General features: G+C 55.4%; 1 protein-coding gene across 3 annotated transcripts in view; it reads left to right on the top strand.

Moving 5' to 3' along the window:
- Nucleotides 1-12,165, top strand: part of AP3B2 (adaptor related protein complex 3 subunit beta 2) — a 63,889-nt gene that overhangs the window by 724 nt on the left and 51,000 nt on the right. The gene's annotated exons all lie outside the window — the stretch shown is intronic.

A 12,165-nucleotide genomic window follows, 5' to 3' on the forward strand; every position in this document is an offset into this window, starting at 1 on the left:
CAGAAGGGCTCCTGGGGGGATGCTGGGGGCAGGGAGACACTCATGTTTCTGGCTCAGATTTCCCGTGTACCCTGTGCACTAGAGACGCACAGCGACTCTATAAATCTAGCCCTGCAGACACGCAGCAGCAGCAAATCTTTGGGCTGTATGTGACATCCACACGCAGGTGGAAGCTGGATTCCTAGAGCCCTCTGAACAGATTGCTGTATTTCTCTTACAAAGGCCAAACATCCCATCTTTGCTGCCCTGGTTTTTGCGTGGCATATTTAAGCCCCAGGGAGCTGAATTCACTGGCCAAGTCTTAAATTAAAGGAGAACGCTTCCAGCCCCTGATCTGAAACTGTGTTAAGCCATAAGCATATTTCATGGTTTTTCACCAACCCAAAGTGCACTTTGCAGTGTTTTGCAAGGACACAGTCAGGGCCCCCTGTGTGCTGCTGGGAGCATGATGAGATGATAAAATACACTGCTGGGCGTTGGTGGGAAGACACTCACCTTTAGAAATGAATTCTCTCTGCAAGCTGAGTTTTTTCTAGGAAATCCACAAAAGAACCATGCATATGGTATGCCTGCTTGTGTGTCGCTGTAACTGGAGACCACCAATATCTCATGAGACGGAGAGAAATTGCAAGGTTTTATTGCAAATCTAGTTTATGTGACATGACTTTAAACTCCTAGGGGGAAGTCTGGGCCACACAGAAGTCAAAGGCAAAACTGCCATTGACTGCAGTGGGGCCAGGATTTCACCCCAACTATGTTAGACGTTCCCGTGCAATCTATTCATTCCCACACATGGGGACTCATGAGGCTGCCTATAGCTAGGGTTAGAAGGTAAGAACAATCTGTGCTAAGAAGTAAACTGGAAACACTACTCTGAACAAGGAATGAAATTAAAACCTTCAGGTGTCAGGATACCCTTACCTCCCCTTCTTGTGTCTAGTCATTGCAGCACATACAGGCCTTTATCATAGTGCTTTGCAATGGCATATCCCTAGGAAAGCAACATTAGCAAGCAAAGGCTGTTTGTAGATTGCTGTCCATATCTGAGGCATCATCTCAAATCTAGAATTCCTATAGATAGGGTTGTTATTGAGTATGTTATACTGTTAGTGGCTCCGGGGGCCATTTCCTGTGTACTGGATCTGTATAGGGATCCAGTGAAACCGTTTGAAATGACCCCATGAGAAAAGACTAGAGGTCTGAGTCTCATCTCACTGTAAATCTGGATTAACTCCACTGGCTTCCTTGGAGGGATTGGATTTCTGCTGCTATGGCTAAGACTGGAATCTGGCTGTCTGCCTGGGGAAGAGGGGAAGGTGCCAATGGGACAAAGAAGGATTATGATAGAAATCTGGCTTGCCAAAGGAGAGGTATTCTTACGTACTGCATCAAGGGCTGAATCAGCCAGAATTCCTACTGGGATTCCCACTGTACACTGGGCCTTAAAGCCATAGGCGCCGACTTCCCCGTTTTCCGCTGGGTGCTTGACCCCCCGCCTCTGCTCCCAGCCCTGCCCCCATTCCACCCCTTCCACGTGGCCCTGCCTCTTCCCACTCTGCCCCGCCCCCATTCCAACCCCTTCCCCAAAGTCCGCACCCCAACTCCACCCCCTCCCTGCCCCTATTCCAACCCCTTCCCCAAATCCCCGCGCCGCCCCTGCCTCTTCCCTGCTTCCCTCCCCTGAGCGCACCCCCTCCCTCCCAGCATGCCGCCAAACAGCTGTTTGGTGTCTGCCGGGGGGAAGCGCTGGGAGGAAGGCAAAGGAGTGGGGACGTGGCATGCTTGGGTGGGGAGGAGGAGGTGGGGCGGGGGAAGAGTGGAGCTTGGCTGCACCCACTGATTTTTCCCCATGGATGCTCCAGCCCCAGAGCACCCACAGAGTTGTCGCCTATGCTTAAAGCCACAGTATGACCTAGATGCAGATTGCAGAAAGCTGCAGAGGCCTCTAAGGTAACATCCGTTGGAGGGAAGATGATCATATGTGTGCAGAAATACAAGTTCTGAGGACCTGGGTCCTGCTGTGACTAGCAAACTGCAGGGAATGTGATCATGGATGTTTGGGCCCCTACCCTTCTCCCTTATATGTTGGTGTAAATTGGGAGGAGCTCCATTAAAGTCAGGGGCACATTTACACTGATGTCAAATTGGTGTGAGTGAGAGAGCAATAGGGCCCATACGGTGTCATGAAGTACTTTCTCTTGGAGCGGGTGAGTGGATGTCTCGTCCCCAGCAGCCAAAGGATCCCTTTAGTTAAAGGGGTTTACAAATCCCAACACCAATGACTAGAGAAGCATGGTCAGAGACTTTCTAAACAGCTGTTTGCTTGTTTATTACTCAAACTTTCCCGGGCAGTGTTGGGAACTCAAACAGCACAGCCCGTGGCTAGGCGTTAGAACCAGGAAGTGGAATTAGCTCAGGCTGTAGTCCTGCCTTTGGATCCGTCCGTGCAGACCCCTGCATGGCTACTGGGCTCTGAACGGACACCAGGGTCTCCCCAGGCAGATCTGATTGTGCATGTTGTTGTAGGAACCACAGAGTCACAGTTTTCCACTGAATGCATCCAATGAAGTGAGCTGTAGCTCACAAAAGCTCATGCTCAAATAAATTTGTTAGTCTCTAAGGTACCACAAGTCCTCCTTTTCTTTTTGAGAGTCACAGCTGGGTCTCAACCAACCATGTTACTAAGTCTACACAGACATGCCTGGCCTAGCTACACACACCCTGCTGCTCTGACGGGTGCTTGTTGGCTTCTTAAACCTAGAACATGGAGCAGGCTACTAGAGGGCTCACAAACTATTTAAAGGGACACTGCCTTATTCCTATGTACTACAGTAGGATTGGGACCTCTCAGTGAAACCCAGACATAACACATAGAAGAAGTGATGGGAGGCAAACGAGATGTGAAAAATCCTTTGCCATTAATAATGTATGGCAGCCTTGGAAAACACTGCAAATGTTTACTAGCCCAGGCACAAAATCAGCACTCTCTTGGGTATTTGTATGGCCCCCATTCCTTAGGATCAGAGAACCTCACAGGCCTGGATATAGTTAGTCTCACCACGTCCCTGTGAGGGAGGGAAGAGCTGTTATCCTGCGGCCCAGAGAGACTAAGGCCCAAATGAACTTCAGTGGGAGTGAGGCTTCTAAATCCCTTTGAGGATCTGGGACTCGTCTTGGACACTCAGGAAGCCTGTGTGGAGCCGGGAATTGAATGTAGGTTCCAGGCTGGCGCCATAACTACTGGGCCATCCTTCCTATCTGTTCTTCACCATGAGTCGGGAGAATGAAAAGCTAAGGAGATTTTCTCTTCATCTCAAAAACGTTACCTCAGGCCAATGGTTAAAATGGTGCCAGGCTGATCTAAAGGATAGGTTTGTTGTTTTTTTTTTAACCGGAGTGAAATGTTGGTAGCAGCTGTCTGAGTGCAACCCACGGTGCTGTTAGTTGGCTTGGTAAAGATGGATTTCTCCCCTGTGCAGAGGAATAGAATCCTGGGCACTACTGGGCGCCTGCATGGGGCTGGATTTCACCCTACCCAAATTTGAAGATACAGCTGCTCACCTTAAAAACCCTCCAGGAATGAGAGCCACGGACTCTCAGCCGAACTCACCAGCACTAGCCCGCTGCTAGCTCTGATCTTTCCAGTGCTGTTTTAACAAAGATCTTGATTTTATTTCCTTGTTTACTGGTAGCCCAGAGTGACAGACTAGCCCTTAAAAGCATGTGTGTGTGTGTGTGTGTAAATATTAATGAAAATAAAGTGCTGAGCCATCACACTTCCCGCAACACAAAGGTGCGGCAGGAGTTTTACCATCCCTGATTGTGTTGTGTCAGATCTTGGAAGACGACTAGGGCTGTGCTGGGGCAGGAGACCTGCGAGGGGACAATCTGGGTGCCAGCTACGGTCTTGCTGGTGACTCAGTAGGCAGCAATCTTCCTTATGAGTCAGTGCTGCAGTTAGGTGGCAGGGGTGCTGGAGGTGCCCCTTTTGGAATTAGCTGTTAAAGACAGGCTGGGAGCACCTCTGGTTTTTAAATTGTGGGTTCTAGGATGGGAGAGTTGATCCCTGGGTTCTGTCAGATTCCAGTGGAGGGGTTTACATTCTGCCTCCCTCAGTTCCCTCAGCAGGATCAGTTGGACAGGATGGTGCTCTTTGCTTACTGCCCTGAACTTTCCTGGGATGTTCAGCTTCTGTGTCCTGCTCCAGAGGTGGCTGCATTTCAGTAGTTAGTGATAGGATTTTGGGGTATATTCTCTAGGTTTAGTACAGTGGGCTCCAGTAGAGCTCACTGCAGTTAAGGGTGGGGCTGTGAGATGTCTGGGTTAGAATGAGGAGCCAGGATCGACACGACTGAATGCCCTTGTCAGGGAATTAAATATAAGCCCCGGGCTTTGGGGTGAAAGCATGGAACTCAGATGCACAAAGCCATCCTCAGTCTGCCACTGGCTGGAGGCAGGGGGGCTAGAGGGGTCTGCCTGAATGCAGGGCAGGAGGCAAGAGGCTGCCCGGGCACTGGAAGAAGACATGTCAATAGGAGGTGGTCTGTGTAGAATGCCAGGCAGCCTGTGCAGTGGGTGTGTGGTGCATACCCCAGTATGGAAGGGGAATGGGTGAATGCGGCTCACTGCTAATGCCGAAGGGGGATGTTTGTCTCAGGGCAGGGGGTGGCAGTACTGGGGCAGAGTTAACTGGGAGAGGCCTTTTGTTTGGGAATGTGTCTGATTTGATACAGCCAGCACCGCTTGTAACTGAGAAGGTGGCTGTCTTGCCATCTGCTGTTCGTTTTCTCACTGGAGGGAGAGCAGTGCTTCTGCTGTTTATCATGCTCCCTAGAATAAGTAACGGGAAGTACCCAAGGGTCCATCTCTGGCCTTTCGGAGGCCAACAATCTCCATGAGTTACATGTCCCAAATCCTCAGGGAGGAGGCTGCTCCCTGCTCCTCTGCTCACCTTGCCTTAGCTCAGCTGGTCTGGCTGCTTCTAACGCTCGGTGGCTCGCTCCTGATAGCTTGGATGCCATCAGCACTGACTCAGCGTTAGCATCTGACAAACCTTCTCATCAGGCAGGCAGGCAGCTCACCATGGGCTGGGGGTATGTTGCCGTTTATAAGTGAGGTGCCATTGATTAGGGGCAGAGTGTGGATGGGAATCCCCATCGGAGAACCAGGTGTCAAGGTTCCATATGTTAAGATTCAGCAGGTGGGATTCTCTCCTTTCCATGGCAAACCCCATTTTTCTTTGCATTTTTCTTTTCCCTGCTTGCAATCCAGGTGGGTTCTTACACTATCTCGTCACCGTGGTATCTGAGCACCTTCCAGTCGAGCATTAAACAGCCAGACGCGTGGTTTGTACTTTCTCATCCTCTCCCCAGGGAGAGGGCTGTGTGTGAAGCTGATTTTGTTTTGGTAGGATTTTGGTTTGTGTCCGTGTTGCTCAGTGTGGAGTTAGAGAAGGCAGAACTATGTTTTGCCCTTGGAGTGCGAGTGGTATGTTTGGGATGGCCCTTGGTTCCTGGGGGAGGTCGGTCCGCGATCTGGTACTGGCCCCCCGAGAAGCTCTGTCTCTTGCACAGAGTTATTGGAGAGAGCTCCATGGTGCCAGAGATGTTGATCACAATCTTTGCCCTGGAGCATTAGAGGGTCTTTTAGATATGCTGGTTCCAGGCCATTGAGCGCTCTGAAGATCAGGATTGAGACCTGGAACTTGACTCTGTTCTCTATGGGAGACTGGTGTGGAGAGCAGAGGACAGGTTTGGTGTGTGCAGGGTAACTGGCCCAGGTTCCTTAGCATTGCTGGGGATTGCTACAGGCTGGCACCTGGCCTGAATGAACTCATGCGCCTCCCTCTGATTGCCCTGATCTCTTCAGTGGGAAGAGCGCCCTACTAGGATCGGCTTTCTCCCATCCCTGGGCATGGATCCATCGGTCCTCCCCAGCCCTGCTGGAGGGAACTGCTCCGGTACATTGGACAGCTCACTCCTGACCGCAGCCCCAGTGGTGTAGGCGCAGATTTGACTTCCTGACAGACGCCTGCTCAGATGGAAGCTGAGTTCCTAATACTGCTGCAGCCTGGTGCCGGGGTGGGACTGCAGGGACTGCCCCATCTGCCCGATTCCTTCCTCTCTGAGGGGTGTAACTCCCTGCGGGGACGTTGCTGACCCACCACTCGCCTGCCACCTGTCAGCAGCTGCCTGTCTGCCTGCCTGCAGCCAGCCGGTGTGAAATGGCTGGACAGCAGCACTCTGCCAGTACCGGTTGGGACAGAGATGGTGCTGAGGATTCAGCAGGAGGTGCTGTTTCCCCAGCAGCGCAACGCTGATGCTAATAGCTGGAAGGCGCCTTGCTGCTGGAGGTGCCAATTCTTGGATGAGACGTAAAACCGAGATCCTGCCCACTCATGTTCCTGTGCCACTCTTTGCTATGTCCTACAGCTGCTAACTCCCCCTACAGTCCCAGCTGTACATAGTGGTGTTCTTCACTTCCGGTCCTAAACTGTTGTGCAGAGTAGCTGTGTGCTTTATAACAGCAGCTGCATTCTACCCCAGAGGTGGCTGCATTTCAGTGGTGGGTGAAACAATCTCTGTGTATAGCAGCTTATTGGAATCCCCTGAGATGAAAGGGGATAGAGAGGGTTGGAGAAGCAGGATCCTGGCTGCCTGCTAGTTATCATGCTCCCACCAGAGCTTCCTGCTACCTTTGCCTCCCGCATGTGCAGGGCTCTGCTGTGTTTGGATTTTACATGCTGGCTGGCTGTTCTGCTGGAGAAGGTGGGTGTGGGGAGGACTCAGGGCTGGGGCTGCATCGCTCCAGCATTTGAATCACACAGCTGGGTCGTGTGTGTGTCTGGTGAGGGAAAGCATCCATGCCTTTCTCTCCCAGTTAGACCACTCCTACGCACTATACGTAGGGCTGTCCTTGAAGGGCATCTGGCAGCTACATCTGGGGCAGGCTGCTGGGTCCCAGCCCCACTCAGCCCCGGTGTACTTCAAGGAGTCAGTTGCCATCCTCTGAGCAGGCTGGGGATGGCTTCTTCCCCCACGTACTATGGAGCACAGCTGAGTTCTGCCCAGGCTTCTCCTCTGCCAGCTTTCCAGACTTGCAGGCAGGGACCAGACCAATGTCCAGGGCTCTATGTAAGGTTTTGGGGCTTCAGAAGGCTTTTGCCCGTTCCCATGGGAGTCTCAACGCAGGTGGAAGGGGTTAGAGGGACTGGCACTGGGGAGGCTGAAATGATGGATCCTCAGAGCCTGCACAGCTGGGCAGCGACTGGCGAGCTCCTGCCCACCGCACCCACCAATAGGCCTCGGTCTGAGCGAGGAGAGGGGTAATTGGAGCCCCAGAGGCTGCCAAGCAGGGTGTAGATTGGTGCCTCTTGTGGTCCCCAGGCCTGTTTCACACAGGTCCCACAGGGAACTGCTCCGAGCCTGTCCTGCTGGGCTCCCTGTGGTGGGCTTTGTGCCCCCACACTCTCACTGACTGTACCATGCCCGCTGGGCATGCTCGCTTGGGCAGACTATTTTGAATGGCTCTGTGGGAGTCAGACACTCCCGGTGATGGTCCAGCCGGGCGAGGCCTGTGAACCCAAAACTGATGCCTGAGTCTTCTTGCTATGGCCACAGGCCTGCAACCATGGCAGGGGGTGGGAATAACGAGGGAACCCCAGCATGAGGGGTCTGGGACAGCCCCTCCGGGCTGACGCCACCAGGGTCTGTGCAGAGCTGCTGGGGCTGTAAATGAGCCACGTTGCCAGGCTGCCCACAGCAGAGGGGTAGGTACAGTGGGGACTGTGCTCTGCCCCATGCCTGCCTGAGCCCTATTGGGGGTATGGTGCCCCCCTGCTCACTCATCTCCGCTGCCCATCAGATCTAGGGCTGAGTGCTCTCCAGCGCCCCCTGCACTGGGACTGTGGCAAGGCAACCCAGCCAGCATCACTTCCAGGTCTGGAGGGGAGATGATTGGTGGGCCTCTGTCACGTGGATGTTTTAGGCCCCAGGCCCACACCTTGGCCATCCACCATCACAGTTGAGCTGAGGCTCAGCTGGGAACGTGGGGCTCTCCCTGAAACAGTCACGGCCTCCCGCTCCCACTGAGTCTTATTCCCAAATCCTGCACGTCTTCTAACAGGTGCCCCAGCCCCAGGAGGACACCGGATCCCCAGTATCGTTGGGAAAGCAGGGAATGGAGACTCTGCATGTTCCAGGCCCTTCTCCCAAACGGGAGCTTGCCCTGCCCAGGGCTCTGAGATAAACTTCAGGGTAAATGTAAGGGCTGGGAGCGTGGGGAGAGCCTGGCACGGTGCAGATAGGAGCTGGGCCAGCTTCCAGTCAGCTCTGCCAGTGCCCCTCAATCCTGACCTGCAGCCCCCTGCTACTGCAGTCCTGCCCCCATTCCCAAACAGCTCCACACAAGAATCCTGTCGCTTTCACACTGCTGCTGCACCAGGGGCTTGATCAGTAGGGCAGGGATGGGAGCTATTCATGAGGCAGGGGACCCCTGGAAGCTGTGGGGTAGGTGGAATGGCAGAGAGACCCCCTACACACACCCTTTTAGGGGGGAGAATAGCAAAGATCCCAGTAACGCTCCAGAGGGGTATGGGGGGCTAAAGTGTCATCTGCCCATTAGCCTTACAGCAGGATAGCTGCAGCCACTTAGTGCAGGCCCAGGATTAACCTTTGTGCAGAGCAATGCTGGGGATCTACGCAGTTCCCCGCTGTCCAGCAATGCTATCGATCAGCCCGTTCTACAGGGGCTGGGCTACGGGGATCTGCGGGAATCCTCACTGCTCAGAGACGGGAGCCAAACTAGCCATGGGCTCAGGGTGAGCTTGTAAATGCTCCCAGTGTCACCCCTGCATTGACTCCAGTGGGGATTCCACTTACAGGGTCGGGCCCAGGAACTACCAGGGTGAGTATTCCCCGCACCAACCACCCCCATGATTGGCACCTGAGTCGAGGGGCTGCTTGCTGGCAGCCCTGATGGGGACCAAGGACTAGCCTGGCCATGGAGACTGAGTGCCCATCTCGCCCCTACTAGCGGGCTCCCTACAGAAGGGGGGGGAAGGGGGGCAGTACCTGCCCTGAGGATTTCCTTCTCCAACACTGTCAAGCTGACAGCTGTCACCAGAATTTGGCTCCTCTTTCCACAGTTTCCCCTTCTGACGCCGTCTCTGAACTTTTCCTTCCCTGCTCTCTGTGAGTAACGTGAACCCGAAGGCAGGTTGGATTTCACTGGAGACGTTCTGATACCAGCCCAGAGGTACTGGGAGCGCCATCTACCCTGGTGTCAGGACAGCTTGGGTCCCCCGCACTCAATGGCCCTGTGGGCTAAGAAGGAGTCTGGATGAGTTGGCCTGGCCCTGGCTCAGCAGCACTTGCTGTGGCGCTGTGTGTACAGCGCAGACATGGCAGCCTGGGAAGGAGCTCGGCCGTCCATGGGGCTCCAGCTTCAGTGAAGCACTTTGGGCCTGCTCCTCCTGTCGAGTGCCCTGGGTAAGCCAGGAGGAACCCCACGGAAGCCAGTGCTGCTGCCCCAGGGTAAACCTGGTGTGAGATCACAATCCGGTCTGAACAGCCATCCACGTTTGGAATTTAGCACCTTAGTGCAAAATTCTGGGCTGGGGGAAGGGAGGCACAGGAATTGCCTGGCAGGGGGAGGGTGGGCTTCTGGTTGAGTTGCTGTGCTGGGATTCGGGAGTTAGGTTCTGGGCCTGACTCTGCCATAGACTCCCGGTGTGACCGGGGCAAATCCCTCAGCCCCCCATCCATAAAATAGGGCTAGTGATGCTTTCTGTGTCTTAGTTATATTGTAAACACAGGGGCAGCCACTGCCTCTTAATACGTGTGTCTGTAACAAGCCCAGCACAACGGGGCACTACGGGCTCTCCTGGAATGCAAACAGAGCTACAGACACAAACAAGGGGGTAAAGCCCGGCTGGGAGGGCGATCATGCACAGAGGCTACTGGATGATGCCGTTTCCCCCCCCCCAACAGAACCAACCCCACTGGCATCTAAGTGGGGCTCTTGCCCCTCTGTCCCTCCCCTGGGCTGGTTCTGGGGCGCGGCTCCAGAGGCTGTGACAGCTCCCCAGATGTGTGGTGTGTCCAGGCAGTCTGGGTCCGGGGGCGTCAAACGCCCACACGTCAGCTCAGCTCCCCGTGTCTGTGCTGCAGCCCAGCGTGAAGCTGCATGATGCGCTGGCTGTCGCAGACCCCAGCTCTGGTGACTCATCTGCAGTGCTGGCTGCCCTGACGCCTGTGTGCACGGCTCTGTCCCTGTGTGGCGCTGGCAGGGATGCACCAGGGGAGCACTGCACGGGACAGGGCCATGGATCCGGGCTTGTCCTCTCTCAGGGGTGTCCTGGATGTGATTACGCCTGCCAGAGGCCCCATGAGCCAGGCACTGTCCTCTCTCACTCCTTCACCCAGCCCCCTCTCACCTAGCAGCTTCCTGGGCTGCCTTTCCCTCTGGCCAGCACCTGGGAACAGCACCACAGCTGGCTCCTTCCCTGCCCTGCTTCCTCCTCCCGGAGCGGCTCCATGGCTCCCTTCTGTCCTAGTGCTGTGCCCACCTGCCTCGCAGCCCTTCCGTCTGGGGTGGCTGCCGTGCGTCGGGCCCTCGTGCACAGCGTGGGGAGCGGGAATCACTCCCCGTGACCCCAGCCTGCCCCTGCTGAAATGAATGGAAAATGAGAACAGTGAATTCCCTGCCTGCTCTCGGACAGCTTCGAGCCTGCAGCAAGGGGTTCTTGCTCTCGAAAACTCCTGTCGGGGGTGGCTCTCTGTGGGCTTAATGTATGATGTTCAGCTCTCTGTGCAGGGGATGTCGCTCTGGACCACTCCACAGGCTCCCCCCTAGCTCTGGTGAGGTCGTGGCTGGGTCTTTAGCCAAGAACAGCATCCCTGGCACTGAAGGGTTAAAGGCCAGTGGGTAGCTCAGGCCTCTTTGTCCTACAAAAGAGCTGACCAGGGCTGGAACAACTCTCTGGATGCCTGGAATGAGATCCTCTGGCAGCAGTGGGCATCCCTGTTAAATCCTCTGGGGGCTGCCTCAGTCCATGGCATATGCACAGCGGCATCGCTTGGCTGGAGCAGAACCAAGGTCCGTCTAGCCCAGTGTCTCATCTCTGCCAGTGGCCAGCACCAGATGCCTTAGGGAAAGGTGTAGGAACCCTGCAGTGGCAGATGTGGGGTGATCAGCCCCCATGAATGTCTCCCCTGAGCCCCTAAGACAGAGTAGCTGAAGCTCTGAAGCATGAGGGTTTATCTCACTTCCATTCTCCTTGGTAGCATGACTCTAGATATCCTCGATATCCCTCTCTGTGAGTCCCTCCCTGCACCTAGCTGAGTGCTTGCCAGCCCTGTCCTGCCTGTGCCCTGTGGATGGGAGCTGGTAGCCTGCAAGTGCCCACGGATGGCAGGTACAGTCACCCTCTGGGCCTGATGCTTGGAGGTGCTGAGCACTGGCAGCTAGCATGGACTTAGCTGGGGTCTGCCCTATGTCCCTGCGGGGCAGGGGATGGGTGGCGATCCCCAGGGGCAGAGGGGGGTGGTCGGGCTGGCTCACTCTGAGTGGCAGTTTGTGTGTGGCCAGCAGGAGGCGCTGCAAGCCAGGCGAGGAGCAAGGGCTCCTCTTCAGCTGCCTTCCAGCTGCTGCAGCATCAGATTTCAGTCCAGGGACAGGAGGGCGGGGGCTGTCAGGCGGAGGGGAGCTCGGAGAGGAGGGGAGCTGAGTCATAGAGCTGAGCCAGCTGACCTGCAAACGTGGCTGGGCTGTGCTGAGCGTCTGGCCGGGGGCAGGAGCTGGGGTGGTTGGGGCAGCGCAGTGTGGGCACGAGGAGCCTCTCTAGCCTGCTGTGCCAGGGCCAGCCAAGCCCTCCAGGGAGCTCAGAAGCTGCTCCCCCATAGCCATGTGGGTGCTCCCCTCACAGGCAGCCAGCCCTAGCTCCTCGCTGCTGCCTTCCTTCCTCATGCCTTGAATTGCACCCACCAGCTCGGGATCTGGGATTCAGGATCAGAGACGACAACCCTGGGGGGTCCAGAGGGGGTGCCAGTGAGAGAGGGGGGCAGGAAGCCCCCCAGCTGTGCTGGAACCCCACTGGGGAGCTGGCCGGGGGGAGCTTGGCAGAGCCAGGTTAACCCTTTGAGGGCTGGCACACTGACTGCAGAA

Source organism: Lepidochelys kempii, chromosome 10 (genome assembly GCF_965140285.1).
Source record: "Lepidochelys kempii isolate rLepKem1 chromosome 10, rLepKem1.hap1, whole genome shotgun sequence".
NCBI lineage: Eukaryota > Metazoa > Chordata > Testudines > Cheloniidae > Lepidochelys > Lepidochelys kempii.